This window comes from Gobio gobio (genome assembly GCF_949357685.1).
Source record: "Gobio gobio genome assembly, chromosome: 12".
NCBI lineage: Eukaryota > Metazoa > Chordata > Actinopteri > Cypriniformes > Gobionidae > Gobio > Gobio gobio.
The window spans coordinates 9,372,165-9,398,178 of NC_137105.1; the positions used below are offsets into that span (position 1 = coordinate 9,372,165).

Genomic DNA, 26,014 nt, shown 5'->3' on the forward strand with positions numbered 1-26,014 from the left:
GGTTTCGGGATTGCTATTAGGGCTGTCAAAAATAACATGTTACTTTCTGCGATTCATATTTTCTGTTTAACTTAAAAGTATAGTTGTGATTTTTCAGTTTTATGTTTAAAAATATGAAACACTACCACGATCCCTTCCATGACTAATTCATTGGATATAGGCCTACTATAATTTCTGAGAGCAATGGGATATTCAGTGGAATAATTGAATGCGTTGCAAAGTTGTGAACTTGCATGTGACGAGAGAGGAAAATCTACACGTAACATGTGCACTCTAATTCATGAACGAATCACTAGATTTGGTTCTTTTCAATGAATCAATTGAGCCAATTGGTGAATCATTTTTAATCAAACACTGGAGTCATTGGACTGAATGAGTCAGACAGACAACTCACTTCCTCAATGAATCTTTAGTCTAACTTACTGAACTGCAGATTAGTGTTTCCTACTTAAAATGAGTGGAGCGCTGTTACTGTGATGTGTACTTTTAGAAAGATAAATGTTTGTAAGGTTAGTGAAACTGAGATCAGTCTATTCTGACTAGTTGTTTATATGACGTGACATATAAAGATGCATATATACACAACAGAAATTTAAAGTTTTGTTGTGATAGTTTTAAAGTCACCATGAATCAAAATTGGTATTAATATTGTATATGAATACAAATATGACATGTGACACAGTTAAAGATACATATACACAACAGATATTTAGAGTTTTGCTGTGATAGTTTTAAAGTCAACATGAATCAAAATCGGAATTGATATTTTATATGAAATTAAAATATATTTTTACATATTTATCTATTAATATTAAATTATAAAACAGATATTAATATGCTTATTGTGAATGATTCATCAGTGCATGTTTTTACAATTATTATAATTTTTCGTCTGTGTAATCTAAAAAATATTTGAACATTTAATATTGTTATTAATGTTTAAATGAACATTTAAAAATTATTTTAATGATATTTGTAAAACTAAAAAAGTTATATTTACTATAATATTTACTTACTGATTAATAAATATTTACTATGATTAATAAATATTTTAAGTGAGTATTTTCTGGATATTTTATTTTTATATTTAAATATGATTTATTTAAATATTATTTTAATAATATTTGTAAAACTATTTTTTTTACTATATTATTTACTTACTGATTAATAAATATTTACTATGATAATACATATTTTAAGTAGGTATTTTCTGGATATTATATTTTTTATATTTAAATATTATTTATTTAAATATTATTTTAATAATATTTGTAAAACTAAAAAAGTTATATTTACTATAATATTTACTTACTGATGAATAAATATTTACTATGATTAATACATATTTTAAGTAAGTATTTTTTGGATATTTTATTTTTATATTTAGGACTTTGTATTTAAGTACTTTGATTAATGATTAATAAATACTATGATTAAAAATGATTTAAGTATGTTTGGATATTTTATGTTTTATATTTAAATATTGTTTATTTACATATTAAATATTATTTTAATTATATGTAACAAAAAATATTGTGATTTAATGATTAATAAATATTTGTATAAATTTTTATATACATGTTTTTTTTCTCCAACATAAACTCCTGTGGGAAACACTGCAATGAATTGTGCACAATAAGAAAATAAACAGTTGATTTTTACTGTGTAGAGAATTCACACTTTTCCAAGTTGTTTCTGGTAGCCGGCTGGTCTGTCAATGTGATCTTAATCAGCTGTCTGTCTGAGCATAATGTCTGCACAGAGGTTCTACCACGGTAACATTGTGCTTGCATCAGCTCGTTTTAATGGCACTTATAAAACAGCGAAAAAAATCTACTACATCTGTCAGTGCCAACTGGTCTGGCAAGCAGCTGTTTTACTTTATTATGAAAAATATATACTTTCGTCTTGGCTTAGAAATCAAGCCTATCACATCCCTAACAACATTTCTGCCTCTCTTTTTCTCTCTGACTTTCAGACTATTCTCAATGAACACATATGGTCCTAGTATTTAGAGGCACTTTGACACAACGGCTGTATATGGTCTTGATTCTTCATTGTATTACAATGGCCTCTAGCAACTACAGGCCTCGTCTTTGATGTTGAAGACTTCCTCTATTTCTGCCTTATCTATAAGTGAAGTTTTTGAAAGGCTTTCAGGCCGTGTTATTGTGCGTAGGAACAGATGAAAGGGTCGGCGGACCAGAGGTCTTTTACGTGTGGCTTTTTGTGTAGCGCTGATCTGATATTGTAAAGCTCCTGTCTCGGCTTACAATATGCGGTCAGATTGCAATTAAGAATACCACGACTCTGTTAGACCGAAAGATTCCACAGTTTTAAAGTTTAGTGCATATATTGTCTGTATACTGCTCATTTTTTTTAAAGAAGTATGTGAAGCGGTATGCACCGTTTCAAACAATAGTATACTACATGACCTTATTATGCTAAATTCTCCTTTGTCAATTCACCTTTTAGTGCTTTTTAGTCCTTTTATGTATTTTTAACTATTATTGAATGTGTCCCATAATGCAGTGCACTGGATTGACCTTTCCTTTCCAGCCACAAATTGTTAACATAGAGCAACTGGACGCCACTTGCCTGAACTGAACATGCAACGTGATGAGGTCATCTGACTAACATAGTGAGCTACATGTAATTGTGACCTTTTGTACCTTTTTTTCCCAAAAAATGGAAATATACCATATTTTTCTGAAGACAGTGGCTGTGTCTGAAAGCTGAAAAATGCAGCATACACTGGTAGTAAGGCAACAAGGCATGTCCGAATCCTATGATCATGTCCTGTCTACTGAGATACTTCCATCTGATGGATTTTTGAAGGCAGCATAGATGTATCCTTCACTGCCCTTGATATCCCACAATCCTGTGTGTTCCATTATGTGACAGTTGAGCTAAAACATATATATGGCTTTAGTGTTCAGGGCCTCAAAAGAGGACTTACAAAGATGCATAACAGCTACAAGTGTATGCACTACTTGCTTTATGCAAGCACTATATAGTATAACAAAACATCCGGCTGTCTTTGAGTTCACATGAACAACGGTTAAAGTTACTCGTCAGGCTACAGAAGAATACCATAATTCCTCCGTTCAATTAGGCCTAAGACATCGAGAGTCACGCAGACCGATATCAACCCAGCCACAACATAACTGGGAATAACATGCCTTACCTTTACACAGAATCGACCACAGAGGCCTGGGGTCAGCTTCCTTTGCTGTTCGTCCAAAAATCCAAAAAGTGGATATTAATTTATATTTTTTCTACGAATCTTTGAGTTAACGTACTTAACAGAAGTGGAATTTGCACCGCAGCACCATAACACCTTGACGCTCATGACAAGAATAACATGTATAGTTATCTTTATTGAAGTGAATTAGGTTTAAATCGCCGTCATGCATGAATTAATTATATTTTTGCAATTTTACACATAATAATTCACCATGATCACATTACACAAAGCTGAAATTGCACTTCAAAATAACACATTGTCAATATTTTTGGAGACCCCCCAAAATTTCACAAATCATGTTTTCAGGGGAGCCGAGCTCCCCCGTAGTTCGCACCCCATATGGCTTCTGAAAATTGCGGTTGGTGGTCCGTTTGTGTAAATGTACATTTTTGACCTTCTTTTCCCACTTTTAATGTCATTTGTAGTGAGTAATTACTATAGACCCTTTTCACAGATTGTGATGACGCGTTTTAACGATCATCAATATCGTAAATCCTGCAAAGTTTTCTGTATTTAAATTTTTTTTTTAAATGTATGTACATTTATAACACTAATACTTTGTATTATATTACTTTTGCAGCAAATAACAAAAAAACAAGTTACCGCTGCTGTGAGGGTGTTTCTAATACAGTATCTATGGGAGTGATGGTAAAATTAACATCTTTCTCTCTTTTCACTGCCGTTATCAATCTCACTCCATTTTTTCCCTCTTTTTGAAAGTTGTGAAATCACTGTTGTGGAGTTTTTCTTTTGCTATTTGAGCAAATGGGCACACAAAATATATTTAATGTATACTCTTATTCACCGCTATAAAAGTCAACCCAACTTTCTCCGCTCTGAGAAACCCGGAAATGTGAAAAGGGTCTATTGTAGTATTTAAATATTCGCTTAGTTACCACCAAAGCTCTCTCTATTTAGCTGTAGATCATTAAAGCGTTCCGCTGGCTCAGAAGTCTGTCTGAAATCAGTTTTGTGAGGTGCCTTCATGCGCAAACACTACGGCTGTGTTCAAAATCGCCCCTTATGCCCTCATTCACTATTCCCTACATTACTCCACTAATATAGTCCACTTGAAGGAGTGAATGAAAACGAGTGAGCGAATTTGGACACTGAGTGCGGCAGAAGGGCTGCTGCTTTTGCGTAGTTTGTACTTGCTGTTTAATAATCATTTGAAACTTAGCAAACTGGCAGCTCCCGTACTAATGAAAAGATTTACCTTGAACTCTGTCATGGAAAATGGCATGTATAAACTGTAATCAAACAATAATATATTAAAAATGAATTTATACCTGTATGATATTACTCTGTGGCCACATTGGAGCAGCGGTTTGGAAAGTGGATGGTTGGATGATTCAGCAGCAGGCACCGTCTTCTAAAGAGATGCTAGAATTCTTTTGGCACGACCATCACAGTGCATTATGGGTATTCTCTAGCCTGTAATTCTCTAGAGCAGTGTTTCCCACCCTGGGGTGCTGCCTGACGAGAGCAGAGGTGCTGTGTTAAAGTCCTTCAAATTACTTCTTTTTTTATGATAAAATGTGAATTATTATATATTTTGTATATATATAAAAAATATTTTATATTCATCATATATATATATGATGAATATCTATGTCTGAAATAACAAATAAGACAGACACACACATAATAAAAAAAAAATATATCCACCCCCTCAGTGTGTTTTATTCTTAATAATTAGCGTGTGACGATGTGTGTGTAGTACAAAAGAATATGGACAGATTTTTTAAAAGAAAAGCTCAAGATGCTTCTTCAACTTCCTCATCTAGCAGTCCAGAGCGGGCCGCTAAGAGCAGCAGTAAGAAGAAAAAAAGACAGTATAGCGACAAATACTTGTCATATGGCTTCATGTTTATAGGAGATCAATTTAGAAAATTTCCAAAGGGTGCCATGACTGAAAAAAGGTTGGGAAACAGTGCTCTAGAGTGTACACTTGTTATTGCGGTGCATTGTGGGATTGAATGAGAGCACTCAATTACGCCGACTATGGTTTCGGACACCAGTACAAATGGGTGTCCCCTCAAATAGTGCCCTATTTAAGGGTATATTCGGACACAGCCTACATGTCAAGTCATTGCCTGATCGAGGAAACAAGTGAGCTTTCTAAGCTTTCAGACGCAGCCAGTATGGACACAATTTAAATACCAAAGCATCAAAGTCTTGAAACATCTGCTGTACAAGAACAGGTGTTTGGAAATATTCTGAACGCTCGCTGCAATTAAAAGAGAGAGCGGTCATGAAACCCGTGCAGCTATGGCATCAATTAAGCCAAGACGAGCGGGAAATAAATGAAGCCAGGAATAAATGTCCTGGTCAAACATCACCTGCGCTCTGAGCCTGTGCAGATGTCCATGCGATCCTTATGGGACTAATCACACGTGCCCTCTTAATAATTTCACATTTCTCACTCCGCACTGATTTTATCGAAGAACGCCTCATTTACAATTCTGCCTCATTAAACCTCAAATTGGTGTTAATGAGCAGGTAATTTGGGAAGAGGCCCGTCTCGCACGTTCAGACAATGCCTACAGTGTGCTGTCAGAATGTCCTGATGGAACATCTCTGTGTGTTTATATTTTTGAGAATCATAGGAATAACTGCAACATGTTTTTGTACATAACATTATTATTATTTCAGTCCAAATATCCCCATTATGTCCAGTACAGGTGGCTGTAATGCCCGTTTGGGTCGTGTTTTTCCTCGCCCACCACACAGGCCTCATTCTGAGGCTGATATCCAGTACAGGAAGTGTATTAATGTGTTTGTGTGTTTAATAGATCTTGATGGGTGCCATATGAACTGTGAATCAATAGGGCCAGGAAAGCGCTAGACAACGAGAGCGTTTATTTCTCTGTGACAGACGTCTCTCAGTGAGTTTGCTTCTTGATTGGCTCACACATGGGTTTTCCTCTTAGCCAGAAGTGCTCAGCTCAAGTCCGTACACCTGTTTTTTATTATAGTTGTATCATAACAGTGCACACTGTCCTAACATTTGAATCGAATTATGGAGAGAGTTTTTGTTATTTTAAAGGTTATTGCTGGAATGAGAGTCAGGGATGTCGTAGCTACTTGTTGCTAAATGGCTGCCGTTCTGGAAGCTGACAAACATCTGAACGGAGTACAATCACAAAGAACTGTATAATTTTTAAAGTGCAAGATCATTGGTTCTACATTTATTAATTTGCTGGATACCTTTGCACTTTATTTCTTCCAATTAAATGTTTTAAACGTAAAATAAAATGTCTATATATACACTACTGTCCAAAAGTTTGTGGTTGATGATTTTTGGTGCTGCTTTACTGAATCAAAAATATAGTAAAAACAGTAATATTTCACAGTAGTGATATTGTGAAATATTATTAGAATTTAAATAACTGTTTTCTATTTAAAATATTTTAAAATGTCATTTATTCCAGTGATCAAAGCTGAATTTCCAGCATCATTACTCCAGTATTCAGTGTCACATGATCCTTCAGAAATCATTCTAATATGATGTACCCAAATTTGGTTCTCAAAAATATTTTTTTATTATTATCAATGTTGAAAACAGTTCTGCCTTATATTTTTGCGGAAATCGTGTTCCTTGTAAACTATGCCTTAATAATTCCAACAATGCAATATAATGTGTATATGTGCAATATATTGTGCTTTTCAATCTTTTGCCATATGAAATGTCTGTTCCTTCGGAATCAAACCCATGACGTTCATGTTGCTATATCCTTGAAGAAAATTCCTTATCCTTGTGGGGAAATGTCTTGGTCTACATAAGGAAAACAGCTTATAAGTCATACAGAATTATGTTTGTTTGTTAGGGTTAAATACAGAAAGTTTTCTGTGATGGGTAGGTTTAGGGGTTAGGGTATAGAATATACAGTTTGTACCATATACAAGTTATTATGTCTATGGAAAGTCCCCATAAAACATGAAAACATAACGCGCGTGTGTGTGTGTGTGTGTGTGTGTGTGTGTGTGTGTGTGTGTGTGTGTGTGTGTGTGTGTGTGTGTGTGTGTGTGTGTGTGTGTGTGTGTGTGTGTGTGTGTGTGTGTGTGTGTGTGTGTGTGTGTGTGTGTGTGTGTGTGTGTGTGTGTGGTCCAGGTAAACCCAGTGGTGTAGTCTACATGAGACGTAGGTAAATGCTGTATACCCATATACGGCGTAACTGTCTTAATTTATTTAAAAAAAAAAAAACTTCTGTTGTGTGTTCTGTGCTAGATTAACTGAGACTTGTTACAGCACTTGCATACTGTTGCCCTTGACTGTTCTAGTTTCTTCTATTGCTCTCATTTGTAAGTCGCTTTGGATAAAAGCGTCTGCTAAATGACTAAATGTAAATGTACCCTCTAGGAAAGGTTGAGGATTTCCGCATAGCCACTTAAAAAAAACACGAGGATACGTAACAATATAGTTTTGTGACAGAACTTTCACGCTTTCATTCATAAATTCAACCCGTCGGATCACAGAATCCAGTCACAAATGGAACTTTCTGTATAAAGCAGAACATCACGGAATTTGACCATTTTTTATGAATAAATCAAAAGTAGGGCTGTACAATGAATCCAATTTTAACATAGACTAATGTCAGTGAATATTAAAGCTCTATTGAAATCTGAAGTCTGCATGCTCTGCACGCATCTCTGTGAATGAGCGCTGCAGTTTCATCTACTACACACACACTGAAGCACACGTGACGCTCGTGGTGTTTTTTTGCGTCTGCCATCTCACTTACAATATGAGGATATGGACACATGGATTTGAGAGTCATTTCATTTGATAAAACTATCTTCATTCATTGGTCATATCCTATTGCCTATAGCCTAGACACAGAAACTCTAATCACGACAACCCGTCAAAATAAAGGTTCGGTATAACTTGAAGAAATTATAGCAGGCTAACAGAAATATAGTACTATTGCACAGTAGAGTGTACTTCAAGTAATAATAATAATAATAATACAGTTTATTAAAACACACAGAAACTCAAATGTCTTCATTACAACCCGCCAAATAAAAGTTCGGTCTAACTTGACGAAATTATGAAAAAAAATTGCACAGTAAAATTTACTTCTTAAAGATAATAATAATAATACAAATCTATGAAACATTACTTAAAAATTGCAAGTGTGCTTGAGAAGATGTGGACCACTTTTAGTGTTCAGTTCATAGTTTTCTGTGATGAATGAGTGTTGGTGATAGAACTGCACATACGTTCATTGTTAATACTGCTACTGATAAGCCTCAGATTTACATTATTGTTAATAATAGTTGCAACTTGCACACTTAAATGTGTATTAAAAATTGTCAGTTGATTAAACCGGTCCTCCAAGGACCATATTCATAAAACATCTAAGGCTGAATGGAGCGCTTACCCAGCTGAGTTAGATGGTGATTAACACCAAACAGTAGAATATCAGTCCAGTCTCCCCAGCTGTAAATGTCATTGACTGTTAAAGTCGTGTGTTGCTTATAGTAAATTGACATGTTGATAACTCATAAGCAATCTTTCAGAATGCTCTCAATTACATGTAGATGCATTAGTGAGTGTGGTGGTGCTTATGGGGTGTCGGGTGAGTATGAGGCTGGGAGGGGGGAAAAAATCCCAGTACAGTATACTCACTACAAAAAACTAGACTACACCACTGGGTAAACCCTACGTTATGAGGGCAAAACGTCCCCAAAAAGATGGCAATATCTGAAATCCTTGTCCTTGTGGGGACATTTTTTGTTGCCCATGAGGAAAATAGCTTATAAATCAAATTATGTGTCTGTGTCAGACAGACTACTGTGATGGGTAGGTTTAGGGTTAGAGGATAGAATATACAGTTTGTACAGTATAAAAATCATCATGCCTATGAAAAGTCCCCATTAAACATGAAAGCACAACGTGTGTGTGTGTGGATGTGTGTGGATGGTTGTGTGTGTATAATAGCACTCATTAAGCGTCATTTGATCTAATAGTCGGGGTGGAGCTGGTTAAACTAACATACCTGCACTGGGGGCCCCGTGTAATTATGGATTCAACGTTAGACTGTCACTCTGTGTAACACCTTTAGGAAGCGCTCTATGCATCTTTGTCTTTCCACAGCTCAATCACAGCAGTCAAACGGCACAACTGTTAGAAGTCCCAGAGACCGCAAGTAAATCTGCTCAAAATCCCCTTTCAGGCGAATTTGCTTGAAGCTAAAATCCCAAATCTGACACATGAGTCTCATTGTTTTGACAATCTCACACATCAACAAGTTGAAAGGGGATAATAATTTAGCCTTAGCAATAACAGCAGCTGATATTACAGTAAAAAAACACCAGTTTTGGCGCGTCACGCGGCACTCCTTTCAAAACAGACCACACAAGACTGATAGACATTATTTAAGCTTACAATGAATGTAAAAAGAAGTCGGTTTCACTTAGCAGAGGCGTCACTTTGGGGCGAGTTAAGTTTACAATGGGAACTGCTCACATAAAACCAACCAAAACAAGAGAGGAGAAGAAGAGAAAAGCAGAACCGCAGGCTCAATCCATTCAGCCTGCATGTGAAGGTGCCAACCGCCGAGGTCACGGGCTGAGGCTGTACGTGTTTGCGTCTGGCTTGGATAGTTGCTGCGTATATCAGTGCTGCATCATTAGAAGTCGAGAAATACTGATGGCGCCCTGTTCCGTGTCACACTGCTTTCATATCCGCATGGAGGTGATGAAGAAGTGTGCCTGCGGTTTGAAAAGGGCCGAGGGCCTTGTGCGTCTTGTGTGTGTGTGTGTGTGTGTGTGTCTGTACCCCTTCCCTGCTTGGCGTTCCTCCTAAATGCTGAAATGTAAAGACCACACAGACACCTGGCAACACTCCACAACAGCCTGGCTTTTTCCTCCCACTTTCCTTTTCTCCTTCCCCTCTCTCTTTCTCTGATTTTCTTTTCCAGTTTATTCCGTTCTTCCGCTGACTTTCTCAAAAACCCTGTTGATGACGGCCGGTGATGGATTTCCATAATTTCCGGGCTGCCCCATCTAGCGTGTGTGCGTCGTCCGGACGTCTATTCGATGTGAAAGATCTGTAAGATGTCTCTAAAACATTCCCTGTCGAACGTTAGAATGACATTCAGCAGATGTTTTTGTGACCTTTGCAGTGGCCTCGCCCACAGGTAGTGATGTCATATACGAATATTTGTTTTTGGGTGCACTGATGGAGACCGAAGATGTTTTGGGTTATTTTAGCCTTCTCTCAAATACTCATATCAGGGTTTCCACTCGTCCTGGAAAACCTTGGAAACCTGGAAAATTGATGACAAATTTTGCAGTCCTGGAAAACACATGTCAAATTAGAGAAAATGTAATGTCCTGGAATATCCTGTTGTTGTCCTGGAAAAGTATTTTTTTAAAAGTTCTTCAGTTTTTCTTTAGCCCGAGTTCATCACTGGCTCAAACAATTAGCGCTAGTTGCAGAAAGTGCGATGTTCAGGAATGTTGAGTTTTGACACGTGAGCGTAGTATTTTGAATGATGATGTTTAGGCTTGTGTTGCCACTTGCAGCAGTTAGCTAATGCTGTTAACTGATCAAATGTATGCAGTCAATGTTAACTGGCAAGCAGCTACCTTATAAAATCATTTTGATATAAACTTGCAATTGCGAGTTATATAGTCAGAATTGCAAGATACTTTATAAAGTCAGAATTGCTTGATATCAACTCGTAGTTGTGTTATAAAGTCAGAATTGCGTGATATAAACTCATAATTGTGTTATAAAGTCAGAATTGCGGGATATAAAATCATAATTGTGTTATAAAGTCAGAATTACGTGATATAAACTCGCAATTGTGTTATAAAGTCAGAATTGCGTGATATAAACTCGCAATTGTGTTATAAAGTCAGAATTGCGTGATATAAACTCGCAATTGTGTTATAAAGTCAGAATTGGACTTTATAACTTGCAATTGTGAGTTTATATCTCACAATTCTGAAAAGATATAAACTTGCAATTGCGCGGAAAAGTCAATTGCGAAAAAAAGTCAGAAGTGCAAGATATAAACTTAGTTGTGTTATGAAGTCAGAATTGGACTTTATAACTTGCAATTGTGAGTTTATATCTCACAATTCTGAAAAGATATAAACTCGCAATTGCGCGGAAAAGTCCATTTGCGAAAAAAAAGTCAGAAGGGCAAGATATAAACTTGTCAGACTTTTTTTAGCGCAATTGCGAGTTTATATCTTGCAATTCTTAATTCTTTTCTCAGAATTGTGAAATATAAACTTACACTTGCAAGTTATAAAGTCCAAAAATAATTTTTTTCAGAATTGCGAGTTTATATCTCACAATTCTGACTTTATAACTCGCAATTGCGAGTTTATATCACAATTATTAAATGCTTTTTTTTAATTATTCTGTGGTGGAAACAAACTTCCATAGTCATAATGTATGATTAAGAGCTCAAATTAAAAACTGATTTTATAGTTAAGTCATGGCAGTATACTGTAGGCATACACCTTTTAAAGAAAGGTCGTAGTAAAATTTAAAATGTCCTGGAAAATGATCGCTGAAAAACCCTGAATTTTCTTTATTTTGACTCTTTTCATGCTGAAATATGACACTTGACACCAAAAACACGAGAGAGAAGCGATTCCACAGCAAAGGTTTTATAATGAAAATCTGTTCTAAAATCCAATATTTGTTTCATAGCTTTGATTACCTGCAGAACTATTCTTAAAAAAAAAATGATAATCATATATACATTAACAGTCAAAAGTTTGGAAAAATTATGCTTTTTTTGTGTGTGTTTTTAAAGGAAGTCGCTTATGCTCACCAAGGCTGCATTTATTTTATTAAAAAATACAGTTAAACTGTAATATTGTGAAATGTAATTAAACATAGCTGTTTTATTTTTTTCCTGTGATGGCAAAGCTGAATTTTCAGCATCATTTCTCCAGCCAGTGTCAATATGTCAGTGTCAATATTTCAATATGATTTGTGCTCAATTATTAATTACTGTTGCTCAATTACTATTAATGGTACTTATTATTATCAATGTCGGAAACAGTATTTGCTGCGATTATTTTTTATTTATTTATTTTTTAAATAAAAATTAAAAATAAATATGAATATGTTATATACATTATATACTAAGAGATGTATATTTATATTTGGATTTTTTTATTTTATTTTAAATTGTATTTATTTAGTAGACATTTGGTATTTTGATTGCATCTCCCTGCAAGTCACAGTTTAATCGACACTGACTGTGGCCTAAATTCATCAGTTCCTGTGTCCATTGCTCATTACCATCGGAATTTGTTATCGGATCATCAGTGTTTGTTTAGATTTCTTTGTCCAAACAGCCTTTCATGCTGTTCTTCGAATAGTCCCCGGATCATATATTTCACACTCATTTAATTTTTTTCATCCATTGTTCTTGGATCAGTTGATATGGCCATACAGACTCCCTGTTATCAAAGGAAGCCTGAAAAGCCTGAAAATCACTCCATTATAATTCTCTTTGCTCTGTGATTCTCAACCTGAGATAAGATCTGTGTCAGCTGGAGACTGGGCCACATCCCACAGGGCCATTTAAACATCTGGAATGAATGTGTTAGCGCTTCCGCTCTGTGATTGGACAGGGAAGTGCTAGCTATCGAAAATCTCACTCCTCTGGCTGGGGGATGACAGGAATTTTTGGGACTTTCCCTCCAGCAGTGATTTCATCTGGTTTCCTGGCTCTCTTAAATACATCTCCTCATACAGATGATGTCCTTGGGCTCATTCCTTTATTGTATGTCACTAAGATATTTCGGGATCCTGAAAGTGTCATGAAGCACCGATTTTGAAAAAGCACCAAAAAAAATAGGCATGAGAATCTGTCGCCCAGCCACTAATTATCAAGTTACCAACAGCTACAAAACCACAATAATAGACACATATCAATTAGCATCTGTACATTTGTAATTTGCATTTGTATTCTGCTTTGCATTTCTGGATCATTTTGACATTATTATAACATATATTTAATTTACTCTCACTAGTAAAGGGCTGTCACGGTGCCAACATTTCAGTAGTCTGTACCAATACCAGAAAAAATTGCGGTTCTCTGTACCAATTTCGGTTCATTTAAATACGGATGTCAGTACTGTCTTAGCAGCATGAAAAACTAAACTTGTATTCAGATTGTGAATGGGGTAATAAACAGAAAGCCAGAGAAGGGCCTTCCCTTATAATCACTAAAGCTGTCAATCTCTAAAGCACAAGCTCACTGAATTCTGCAGTCTTGCGAATCCTCCCATTAGATTAAAAAAACTGTCTTAATTGTACATCTCTTATTTACATTATGTTTATACTTTGTAGGTTATAATGATTGGATTTTCAGCTCGCAAAGAAAAACTTGTCCTTCAGCAGTGTTGAGCAGATTCTGACTAACTTAGTGACTGCCACCTCTGATTGGCTATTGTGTTCACATGCTCAACAGATGTGATATGTGATTGGCTACAATGCTCAACACTTGTGTAAACACGCTGTAAATAGAAACCTTTGATTCTCAGGAAGCAATTAAACAAAGAAAAACGAGAGCTTTTACAAACAGCATCTATCAGCAGGTACCGAATATACCCGGTACTACAGAAATGATGGTACCATCAACTTTTGTTTTAGTACCGGTATGTTTAACAAACCTACTCACAAGTAATTTGTAATGTCGAGATTACTGAACAAGAAAAACCCAGACCCAGAAATAAACAAATTGTTTTCCATCATGCAAAACTATTAATGTCTCAAAATCATGTTATAGAGCCAGATTTACTAAACAGGGCAAATTAGCATGAGAGTGCAATTCCAAAAAAAATAGCTGGAGTGGAAAGTACTGCGTGTGATCTACTGACGCAGCCAGGTCATTTCCTTAATGACCAACACAATCTACCAAGAACAGCGCAAATCAGAATCTGGTTTAAGGCATGCTTTTTGGGGGGGGCGGTAAATAATGGCGCAAATATCAGTAAATTGACTAGCTTAAACCTTAGTAAATCAGATTTTGCATACTCTTCTCCCATAAATTTTGCATCTGAAAGGAAAACTCATATAAATACATATGCAATAATGTCAGCTGCAAAAATAACTTCGTCCACGCCTTTTTAGCGCTAATTTTTCCCTGCGTGTCTTTAGTAAATCTGGCCCTCAGTGATTAAGTTTTGTCATTTTTAAGCCTAGCCATTATCTTTTAGCATTCACATTTTTATTGATTGAAAAATAAAGAGAGAACAGGAATTGATGGGGAATAGAAGAGAAAGATCTATGGCCCTGTATACACCTGGTATTAAAGGAACACGCCGACTTTTTGGGACTTTAGCTTATTCACCGTATCCCCCAGAGTTGGATAAGTCCATACATACCATTCTCATCTCCGTGCGTGCCATAACTCTGTCTGACACTCCCACTGCTAGCCTAGCTTAGCACAAAGACTGGAGGTAAATGGCTCCAGCTAGCCTACTGCTCAATAAGTGACAAAATAACACCAACATTTTCACTGCAAAAAATGCTTTTCTTATTTAGTATTTTTGTCTCGTTTCTAGTCTAAATATCTAAAAATTCTTAAATCAAGTTGCATTTACTATATAAGTAAAATGACAAAATATATTTTTTCTTGTTTTCTGAGAAAAAAACGCCAAATGAAGTGAGTTTTTGCTTGAAACAAGCACAATTTTCTGTCCCTGGGGTAAGAAAAATAAGCTTGTTTCAAGATTAAAAAGACAAGATTTCAAACAGAAACAAGCAAATTGTTCTTACCCCATGGACAGATAATTGTACTTGTTTCAAGCAAAAACGATACTCGGTTACTTAACGTAACCTCGGTTCTCTCTAGAAGAGGGAACGAGTATTGCGTAAGTTCCTTACGCTACGGGAAAGTATTCTTTCTTCGAGATTTCTGAAAAACCCAAAATTATCCTTAATTTTGTAACATTGTCAACGCAGTGCGGCAGCCTGGCAGACCATAGCAGGCTATTCCAGCGTGCTATTGGCTGCTCTGCTGGCAACTGCAGCAGCCTATCGGTGAGCCCGCGTGACGTGGCGACCAATCAGGGCGCTTCGCGCCCACCTGGCTTCATTTGCCTACAGGTGGGGCGTGGCCACGTGTATATAAGCAGGGCTCACGGGCTGCATATTCGGTTTTCTTAGTTCTGAAGCGTAAAAGCCAGCGGGGCGCACGGCAAGGAACGCAATACTCGTTCCCTCTTCTAGAGAGAACCGAGGTTACGTTAAGTAACCGAGTATCGTTCTCTTACGAGAGGTTCTCTCGTATTGCGTAAGTTCCTTACGCTACGGGAACATATTGTCAACGCCGTGCGCGCCTCGCATACAGCATATGTATCCCAGGGAACCGGGGACCATAACACTGCTCGGGCAGGGTGGCCGGTAAAGAAAAAACGGGCCACCACATATACAGACACTTCATTCGAACTGACGGGTGGTTTACGACGGGTGGTTACAACACCCTGTCCCATGAATGAGGGAACGGCACCTGCCGGTCTCCTTCAAATTCACCACACCTTGTCTCATGAATGAGGGAGCGGCAACGCCGGTCGCCTTCAAATTCACAATATCTTGTTATATGAGTGAGGTAACGGCACCGCCGGTCACCTTCAAACTCACAACAGCTCGTCTCGTAAATGAGGGAACGGCACCGCCGGTCTCCCTCAAATTCACATGAGCCTAGTACCGAACTTACTACCAGTATGTGAGCTATGTCTGCGCAGAATCACTGGGCAGAACCAACGGCCCTATTGAACTGATAACACTTTCGCCTGTAAGGCAGGAACTTCCAGATTGTAAAATCTCACGAACGTAGACGGGGAGGCCCAGCCTGCCGCCATACAGATATCGTGGATGGAAATCCCTCTGGCCCAAGCCCACGAAGAGGCCATGCCTCTGGTGGAGTGTGCTCTGACACCTAGCGGGCACTGCAGGTGTTTGGAAGCGTATGCAGTTGCAATCGCGTCCACTATCCACCTGGACAGGGTCTGTTTCGAGGAGGCGAGACCTTTAGTGCGCCCACCAAACGAAACAAATAGCTGCTCAGAACGCCTGAAGGCGGCGGAGCGTGTGACATAAACCCTCAATGCCCTGACAGGGCAGAGGAAATTGCCACCGTCCCCCTCATCGGATGCTGGCAGAGCCGAGAGGGAGATAATCTGCGCCCTGAAGGGAGTGCCGATCGCTTTGGGGACATAACCATGCCTCGGTCTGAGAATGACCTTAGAGTCATTAGGACCGAACTCCATACACGTCGGGCTCACTGAGAGCGCGTGTAGATCCCCCACGCGTTTCACTGAAGCCAGAGCTATCAGAAACGTGGTTTTCAGCGAAAGGAACCTTGGTTCCACCGTCTCGAGCGGTTCAAAGGGATGAGCCTTCAGGGCCTCTAGGACCAAGGCCAGATCCCATATAGGAACCGACGGGGGCCGCGGGGGATTCATCCGTCTGGCTCCTCTGAGGAAACGGACGATGAGCTCGTTCCTTCCTAGCGTGCTACCTAGCGTCGTCTGAGCGAACGCTGCTATAGCCGCCACATACACTTTGAGCGTGGAAGGGGACCTGCCCAATTCCAAAAGCTCTTGGAGGAAGGAGAGCACCCGCTGGACCCCACATTGCTGTGGGTCCAATCCCTTGGAAACACACCACTCAGTGAACACCGACCACTTAGAACTATATAACCGCCTCGTCGAGGGGGCTCTAGAGTGTGAAATCGTGTTCATAACCCCTTCGGGCAGGTCAACGGGTATCCGTTGATCACCCATACATGCAGAGACCATCGCTCTGGATGGGGATGCCAAACTGAGCCTCCTGCTTGAGAGAGAAGGTCTGCTCTCAGCGGAACTGGCCAGGGGGGTGAGTGCGACAGCTTCACCAGCTCTGGGTACCAAATCTGGTTCTCCCAGCGCGGTGCTATAAGGAGCACCGGACGGCGCGTTTCCCTGATTTTCGCTATGACCTGGGGCAATAGGGAGATCGGCGGGAAAGCATACAGCGGGAGGCTGGGCCAAGTTTGGGACAGCGCATCCTCGCTTTTGGACAGAAACGTCGGGCAGCGGGCGTTCTCTTTTGTTGCAAAGAGGTCGAGCTCCGCTCTGCCGAACAGGCGCCATACCAGCTGGACTGTCTGGGGGTGCAGGGACCATTCTCCTGGGAGAATGAGGCCCCTGGACAGCTTGTCCGGGCCCACATTGAGGTGGCCCGGCACGTGCGCAGCTCTCAACGAGCGCAGCGAGCTGTGTGCCCACACGAGCAGGCGTTCTGTCAGATTGCCCAGACCTCTGGACCTGACACCGCCCTGCCGGTTCACGTAGGACACCACTGTGGTGTTGTCCGACCGGACTAACACATGGTGTCCTCGTATAAGCGGGAGAAACTGCTTGAGCGCGTTCTCTACCGCTATCATCTCCAAACAGTTTATGTGTAGGAGTTTTTCCTCGCTCGACCAAAGGCCCGAGGCTGATCTGCCCTCGAAAACGGCGCCCCAACCCGTGGTGGAGGCGTCCGTCGAGATGACCTTGCGGTGTGAGATGGCTCCCATCGTCACTCCCCTCTGGTACCAGTCGGCTACTAACCAGGGCTCTAGGGCTGACACGCAGCCCTGAGTCACTCTGATCCTGAAGCCACCGGACGCCCAGGCCCTGTGAGGCACTCGGGCGTTTAACCAGCATTGCAGCGGGCGCATGCGCATTAAGCCCAGCTGGAGCACAGCTGCAGCTGAGGCCATACGTCCCAGCATCCTCTGAAACAGCTTGAGAGGTGCGATTTTGCCTGGCCGAAAATACGCAGCCATGCGCCGAACTTGGCGCGCGCGATGGGGTGACAGGCGGGCTGACATTGCCACAGTGTCCAGATTCAAACCCAGAAATGAGGTTGATTGCGTGGGCACTAATGAGCTCTTGGTCCAATTGACCGTGAGCCCTAGGCTGTCCAGATGGCTGAGCAGCATTGCCCTGTGGGCGAGGAGCTCGGCCTCCGACTGCGCCAGGATGAGCCAATCGTCCAGATAGTTCAATACTCGCATCCCTCGATTTCTCAGAGGAGCGAGGGCCGCGTCCATGCACTTCGTAAATGTACGGGGTGCTAGTGACAGGCCGAACGGAAGGACGGTGTATTGATAAGCCTGGCCGTCGAAGGCGAATCGTAAGAATGGCCTGTGACGCGGCGTTATCTTGATTTGAAAATATGCATCTTTCAAATCTAGGGAGATTAGCCAGTCTCTCGGGCGAATATGCGCGAGGATCTGCTTGGTCGTGAGCATCTTGAACGATCTTTTCATAAGAGCTTTGTTCAGACGCCTCAGATCCAGAATCGGTCTGAGCGACCCATCCCTTTTTGGCACGAGAAAATACCGGCTGTAAAAGCCTGACTCGCTCATAGAGTGGGGAACCGGTTCTATAGCCCCTTTGCACAGCAGCGTGGCTATTTCTGCTCGAAGTAGATGTGCTACTTCCTCGCTCACTCTCGTCTCTGTACGCGCACAGAAGCGCGGAGGGCGGCGAGCGAACTGCAGAGTGTAGCCGTGCTTCACTGTTTTCAGCACCCATTCTGATACACCTGGAATGGCTTCCCACGCTCTCGCGTGCGCCACACGGGATAGAACGGCCTCCGGGCTCGAAACGCCGCGCTTCGCGGGTTTGACGGCCCGTATAGGAGGGGCGGGCGCAGTGCGCGCGCTCTCTGTGCTGTGGGCCAGCCGATCGCTCGCGATGGCTGGCCGCCCTACACACTGCATCTCTGCCGCTTCGAGCGGGGAGTGGCTTGTGTGCGGCCCTACACTCATCGCTCCGGCCACCCTGGGCGGAAAATAAATGATGTGTGGCGTGGCGCGTGGCGCCTGAGGCATAATGTTCGCGAAAATGTGTGAGCGCGTTTGAGCGGGCACAACTCTTACGCGTGGAACATGACCGGTTAAGAGTGGCTGTGTGACAGCGCGTGTGGTGGTTAGTCGTGGACGCAAACAAGCGGACACGTGACCTAACTCTAGCACTCGAGCGGCCGGTGGCCGCTTTATGTGAGTGGGGGACACAGGGTTTATAGTGCTTGTGTGCAGGGGTGAACACAGAAAAGTGGGCACATTTACTGCATTTGAAACACATACGGCGCGAGCCGTGCGACCAGAAATAATGCAACTTTTGTGATTTCTCTGGTTCGCCGTAAAAACGGCAGTTGTTGACAGGCGAGAAGGCATTTTTGCCGGCTCGTTGGCTGCGTGAAATCCATCTGCAGCAGCCACAGTGGTGGGGGCTGACAGGAAAAAGAGTTTTGACGGTGGTCCGGCCGCGGCGGGACTTAACCGTCGTTTCTCGCCTCTTGCTAGGAGGACTTTGGAGGCTCGGGCTTCAGCGTGATCCTAGGCCGGGGGCCCCGAGGTGGAGGCGGCTTACCACGGCTGGAAGAGCGCGATCTGGGGCGGCCGCTCGGTCTTCTCTGAGACGAAGGGGGCCGCGCTGGGCGCTGCGCGGAGCTCGTTGCTGGCTGGTCACGAGGACGGCGAGCAGCGGAGCTATTGCTAGCGCCGGGGCGTCGAGGCAGGAAAAGGTTCATGGCCTGCGTCGTTTTCTGCACTTCGGAGAAACGGTCGACGATCCCCTTGACCGCTGGTCCGAAAAGCCCAGACGGAGAGAGCGGGGCGTTTAGGAAGGCCGCGCGCTCTGTTTCTCGCATGTCCGCGAGCGTGAGCCAGAGGTGGCGCTCAGCTACCGTGAGGGAGGCCATAGAGCGTCCGAGGGCCTGTGCTGCGGTCTTGGTGGCGCGAAGGGAGAGATCCGTCGCGCTTCGCAAATCCGTGATTAACTCAGCGTCACAGCATTTCTCGTCCATGTCGCGGAGGAGATTAGCTTGGAGGATTTGCAGCACGGCCATAGAGTGCAGAGCGGACGCAGCTTGACCGGAGGCAGCGAAAGCGCGGCCGATCAGCGATGACGTCACTCTGCAGGCCTTAGACGGGAGGGCAGCCTTTGAGCGCCAACCAGAAGGCGGGCAAAGGTGCGCTGCGACCGCCTCTTCCACCGGAGGGATAGCGTTGTAGCCTTTCTCGGCCGCGCCGTCAACTTGTGAGAGCGTCGAAGAAGCCTGAGACGAGACCCTCGCGGAGAATGGCGCATTCCAGGACTTTGCGAGCTCCTCGTGAAGCTCCGGCAAAAAGGGTGCAGTCCTGGAGGTGGGCGCACGGCGGCGACTGTTTAGGAAGCATCCGTCAAGTCGGTTCGGCGCTGCCACCTTGGGCGGGGCCCATTCGAGGCCTAGCTGCTCGACAGCCCGGGTGAGAAGGCGCAAGAGTTCGGCGTCCTCACCCGCTCGAGAGCGTCCGGAGCCCCGGACTGAAGAGGATGCGGAAGACCAGTCCTCGCTGTCGGAAGCCATGATGGAGCAGCTGTCGGCGCGTTCTGCGGCCGCATCCGCCTCATCCCCGGAGGCGGCAACAGAAATGGCGGCCTGGGGTGGGGGCGGGGAAGGCGAGAGTGAAGCGGGCGGGAAAGGTTCCGGCGAGCTTCTCTCTGCGAGCTCCGGAGTCCGCTGCGAGCGGCGCTTCTTCTTGCGCGGCGTGGCAGGGACTGGAGGGATATCATCTTCGAACAGGACGAGTCGAGCCCGCAGGGTCGACATCGTCAGTTCTTCGCACTCTTGGCATCCGCCAGCGTGGAGTGCGGCGGCGGCGTGATCACGGCCCAGGCAGAGAGCGCAGATCACATGGCGGTCCCCGGAGCTGAGCTGCGCGTGACACGAGCCGCAGGTGGAACGAGACATTTGTATCAACGCTCGGCTCTTTTTGTGAAAAGTGTGACGCAGCGGCGACAACACTTTGAGCGTAAAAGGATATGGGGCTGCCGGATAGCAGAGCAGGCACGGAAGGCTGAAGGTGGCGCGATGCTGCCGGCTTCCTCAGGCGCTGTCCTCTGCTTGCTTGTCTGCGCGGTCACGGCGGCGGGTTCCAGATCCAGCGATGCGAAGGGCTTCGCTGAAGAAAAGAAAATCGAATATGCAGCCCGTGAGCCCTGCTTATATACACGTGGCCACGCCCCACCTGTAGGCAAATGAAGCCAGGTGGGCGCGAAGCGCCCTGATTGGTCGCCACGTCACGCGGGCTCACCGATAGGCTGCTGCAGTTGCCAGCAGAGCAGCCAATAGCACGCTGGAATAGCCTGCTATGGTCTGCCAGGCTGCCGCACTGCGTTGACAATGTTACAAAATTAAGGATAATTTTGGGTTTTTCAGAAATCTCGAAGAAAGAATACTTTCCCGTAGCGTAAGGAACTTACGCAATACGAGAGAACCTCTCGTAAGAGAACTCGCTTCATTTGGGGGTTTTTTCACAGAAAACAAGAAAAATAATTTTACTTATCTAGTAAATGCATCTTAAGAATTTTTAGATATTTAGACTAGAAACGAGACAAAAATACTAAATAAGAAAAGCATTTTTGCAGTGAATTCTTATATACATGTTGTGATGTGTATAGTTACGTCGTGTACTAAGACAGATGGAAAATTAAATGTTGGCGTTATTTTGTCACTTATTGAGCAGTAGGCTAGCTGGAGCCGTTTACCTCCAGTCTTTGTGCTAAGCTAGGCTAGTGGTGGGTGTGCGTCAGACAGAGTTATGGCACGCACGGAGATGAGAATGGTATGTATGGACTTATCCAACTCTGGGGGATACGGTGAATAAGCTTAAGTTCCAAAAAAGTCAGCGAGTTCCTTTAAGATGCGATTTAAAGGGTTAGTTCACCCAAAAATGAAAATTCTGTCATTAATTACTCACCCTCATGTCGTTCGACACCCGTAAGACCTCCGTTCATTTTCGGAACACAAATGAAGATATTTTAGTTGAAAGCTGATGGCTGAGAAAGGCTTCAAGAAAAAAAAAAAAAAAAATCAAAATAACACCTTTATCCAACTTGTTCTTGTCTTCCATGTGTGCCTCCATGACGCATGCGCGAGAATATGACGTAGCGCCAGCGTTCGGGAATCCATGAAATGCACACTTAAGCCCCATTTTGAGAACTACGCCGAGACCTAAAGCACGATCAATGTAGAATCCAACAGCTTAGACACGCGCGTCTTCCTCTGCTTGTAAACAAATCGCTTCTGGGTCATGTGTCCGAACGCCGGATCTGCGTCATATTCTCGCGCATGCGTCGTGGAGGCACACACGGAAGACAATAACAAGCTGGATAAAGGTCTTATTTTGATTTTTCGTCGTAAATTACAATTCATCGTAAAATTATTGTAGAGTCACTGTGGTGAGATGGACTTTGTAACAACGTTTTAAGTGCCTTTTATGCGTCTTAGGAGTGTAAATGTACTGAATGCCAATGGAGGCCTGTCTGAAGCCTTTCTCAGCCATCAGCTTTCAACAATATCTTCATTTGGTCTTACGGGTGTCGAACGACATGAGGGTGAGTAATTAATGACAGAATTTTCATTTTTGGGTGAACTAACCCTTTAAAGCTACACTGTGTAACTTTTTTTTGTCTATTCTTGGCTAAAAACACTTAGTTCTTTCAAAAATATATGTGCTCATTAATGTATATTTACTTCTTTCAAGTAATAAAGTATTCTCGTAAGTTTATAATATGCCATTGAAAATACATAAGGTAATGGGATCTAACGGTGGTCGCCATGTTGCCCCTCCATCTTGAAAGTACATTAGCCAAAGAGGGACATACCCGTAAATTCAAGCTTCGCCTTTCGCGTTCAAAATTCCCTCCCTCGCGCATGTGCGCGTCAACTTGTTCAGACTTGTCTGGTGCATGTGCAGAGAGTTTTCATCTCAGCAGCGTCCAGTAACAGAGTTATATGGAGTTTTCCTGGCTTGTTTATTCCTCAAAAGTCTGTTTTTCCTTGTGTGGTATTTCTGTGCGTTAATAACTCCGTAAGTAATAATAGTTATTGTCATTGTAGATGTGTTTCAGAGTGTGTCATCGCGTAATTCAGTTGATGTCACCTCAGAAGTATTTTTGTGTCAACATACAATAGCGTAATGCTCACCTATTTGAATAATCATTCAGTTATTTTGTTATCAACAATGTTTATTCGTTTATAGAAAATATTTGCTTGTAATGTATGTTGATGGAAATATTTATCAGGTCTGATCGGCATATTAACAATTGTTATACAGAGCGCACTGCAGTGCTAAAGCTGCGCACACTTTGATAACCTGACACCGCTTGTTAGCAGCAGCGGCAGCTCCGCTCCTTTTAATGCAGCTGCATTTAGCGCCTATATATGGTACAATAAGCTCTGGTTTACGGTTACATTATACAAATGTAACTTATAAGTATAATTATACAGTTCTTAACTGTGTATCTTCTGTCATGTCATTATCATGTATATTTACCATCCTTATTTGTTATCTCACAGAAACCACATTTATGTACATATCCACACAAACCTGTTTATGCCTGAATAAACATTACTATCATCAAAGTTCACTCTGGATTAGCTGCAGTTCTTTCTAGCCGAATAATTAGGCCAGTTGAGTTCCAACCATCCCACTGCTCACAGAATATCCCACAGGCACCGTTTCGAATGTGGACGAGGTCGAACTGGAAGCCATGTTAATCTTGGACTAAATCGGCCACCGTAGGAGTTGAAACGAAATCGGAATTGAGAGGAACAGAAACTAAAAGTCACTGGATGGTCATATACCTTTTCACCACTAGATGGGGGAAAATATCACACAGTGTAGCTTTAAGGTCGGTCAGATCACGAGTGGACAACGCTAAATACAGGTCTTAACAGGGTCTAAAAAGTTTTGAGCTTGTCCTCTTTCGATCACTTTCAGAGGTAGTTGAAAATGCATTTGAACAGCCATCATCTCCGATCGTTTTCTATTGTAAATTGTGCGAGCTTATTTCGTCCATTAGCTCGAAAGATCTGAAAAAACCCATAGATTTACCTGCCCATAGACCATCCCCTCGAAGAAATCAGGACAGAAGTGGACAAAAGACCATTTAAAACACCAGGTGTAAACGGGAATGTGTCTTCATCGTCCAATTGTAATCCAATCGATCAAAGCGCATCTTAAAAACAGGTGTAAACAGGGCAAAAGCAGGAAATGTTGCAAACCAGACACAACATGCAATAACCAATAGGCCAAAGCTCCAGCCAACAATTTTTCTAAAAAAAAAAAAAAACATAAATGATATATTGTCATAGCTTTTCACATATTTATGTGGGAAAGAGCGTATTTTATCAGATCTTCATTCAAAGCAGACTTCCAGTGTCAGCTACCCTGAGGCGGAAGCCTGTTGAGCTCAACAGTACAGAGGTGCTTGTGATCTCTTGAACACTCGTTCCTGGTTTTGTAGTTTATCCACACCATTGGGATTGAACCTAAAACCTTTGTGTTAGCAGCCCAGATCGTTAACCACTTGGCTGCCCCCACCCCCAAGAGATACTTCTTGGGCGAGCAAATGTAACCAGATACATTATCCAAACTGAGGTGGCTACATATTCTCCACGGACTGAATCAAAAACAAGCTACTTAACATTCCAGAACTCTTGCTGAAAATTCCCATTGTTTGCAAATTCATCTCTGGTGTACCCATTACCTGTATGTGGTCTTCTTGTAATTTCTGCTCTGGTTGTTCTCTAAATATCACCCTTCAGAAATCTGTCTGCAGGGAGGCTTTAGCAGTACGGATGCACATTGAACACTCTAAATTTACTGGTGATCAGAGTCCGCTCTCTCTCCGAGCGCAGAACAGTGTGTTTTATATGAACCTCTGTGAAATAAAGCCGCACAAAGCACATCTTTGTCCGTTTTATTTCCCCGGCAGGATTTATGTCAGTTCCACTGTCTGGATTCAGCTTGTCAGAAAAAAAAAAAATTATAGCAGACAAATTGGCTTTGTGTGAAAAGGTACGATTTGCTCAAATGCTGCACTTCCTGGGAGGTTGAGTTATGCTAGCTTTTAGCTTTTACATATGTCACATTGCTCGCCAGTTCAAAGGCGGAGTGCAATGCAACAATGTCCTGAAGTTACACTCAGAGTCAAGCTAATGATTTTTCCATTAGCTGTAATGTTTTCACTGTGGTGAAATACTTTATTACTGTGTCTCTATAGTTTTGCATGCTTCTACAGAAGATGTGCGTGGAATTAAAGATGAAGTGTGTAATTTCTGCAGCGTTTGGGGAACCAAACGAATGTTTTCAAACAGTTTTTTGCGCCTTTGGTTAGTGAAACACACTGCAAAAAAGTATTTTCTTACTCTATTTTCGTGTTGTTTTCTTGTACAAATATCCACACATTTTTTAAAACAAGATACATTTGCTTGAGAAGCAAAATTACTTACGATATTGAAGAGTTTTTTGACAAAAGTATCAGAATTTGGCGAATTTTTGCATTAAAACAAGTAAAAACCTCTGTCATTGGGGTAGGAAAAAAGACATTTAATTCAAAGGGGAAACAAGATTATTTTTCTTACCCTATTTACAGTTTTTTTCCACTTAGTTTCTTGAAAAAATTATAAAAAAATTAAGTGCATTTTTGCTTAAAACACACCTAATTTTGTTTCTTTCAGGAAACGAAGTAATTCATCTTTCTCAGGTGATGTATCTTGATTTAAGATTGTTTAGATATTTGTAATAGAAAACACTACACAAATACTAAGTAAGAAAAATCATATTTTTGCCGTGCACCCCCAAAAATGACATTGTAAGTTGAGAAGTCAGAGTGAAATATCTTCAGATAACTCCCTGCAGACAGTGAATGTGTAGAGAAGTCACATAATCACAGACTTTTAAAGGTGCTGAC

At 41.8% G+C, this 26,014-nt stretch overlaps 1 protein-coding gene across 1 annotated transcript in view; it reads left to right on the top strand.

The window, feature by feature from the left end:
• The window catches only part of runx2b (RUNX family transcription factor 2b), a gene marked incomplete at its 5' end in the record, with an annotated part of 72,073 nt that overhangs the window by 26,918 nt on the left and 19,141 nt on the right, over positions 1-26,014 (top strand). The gene's annotated exons all lie outside the window — the stretch shown is intronic.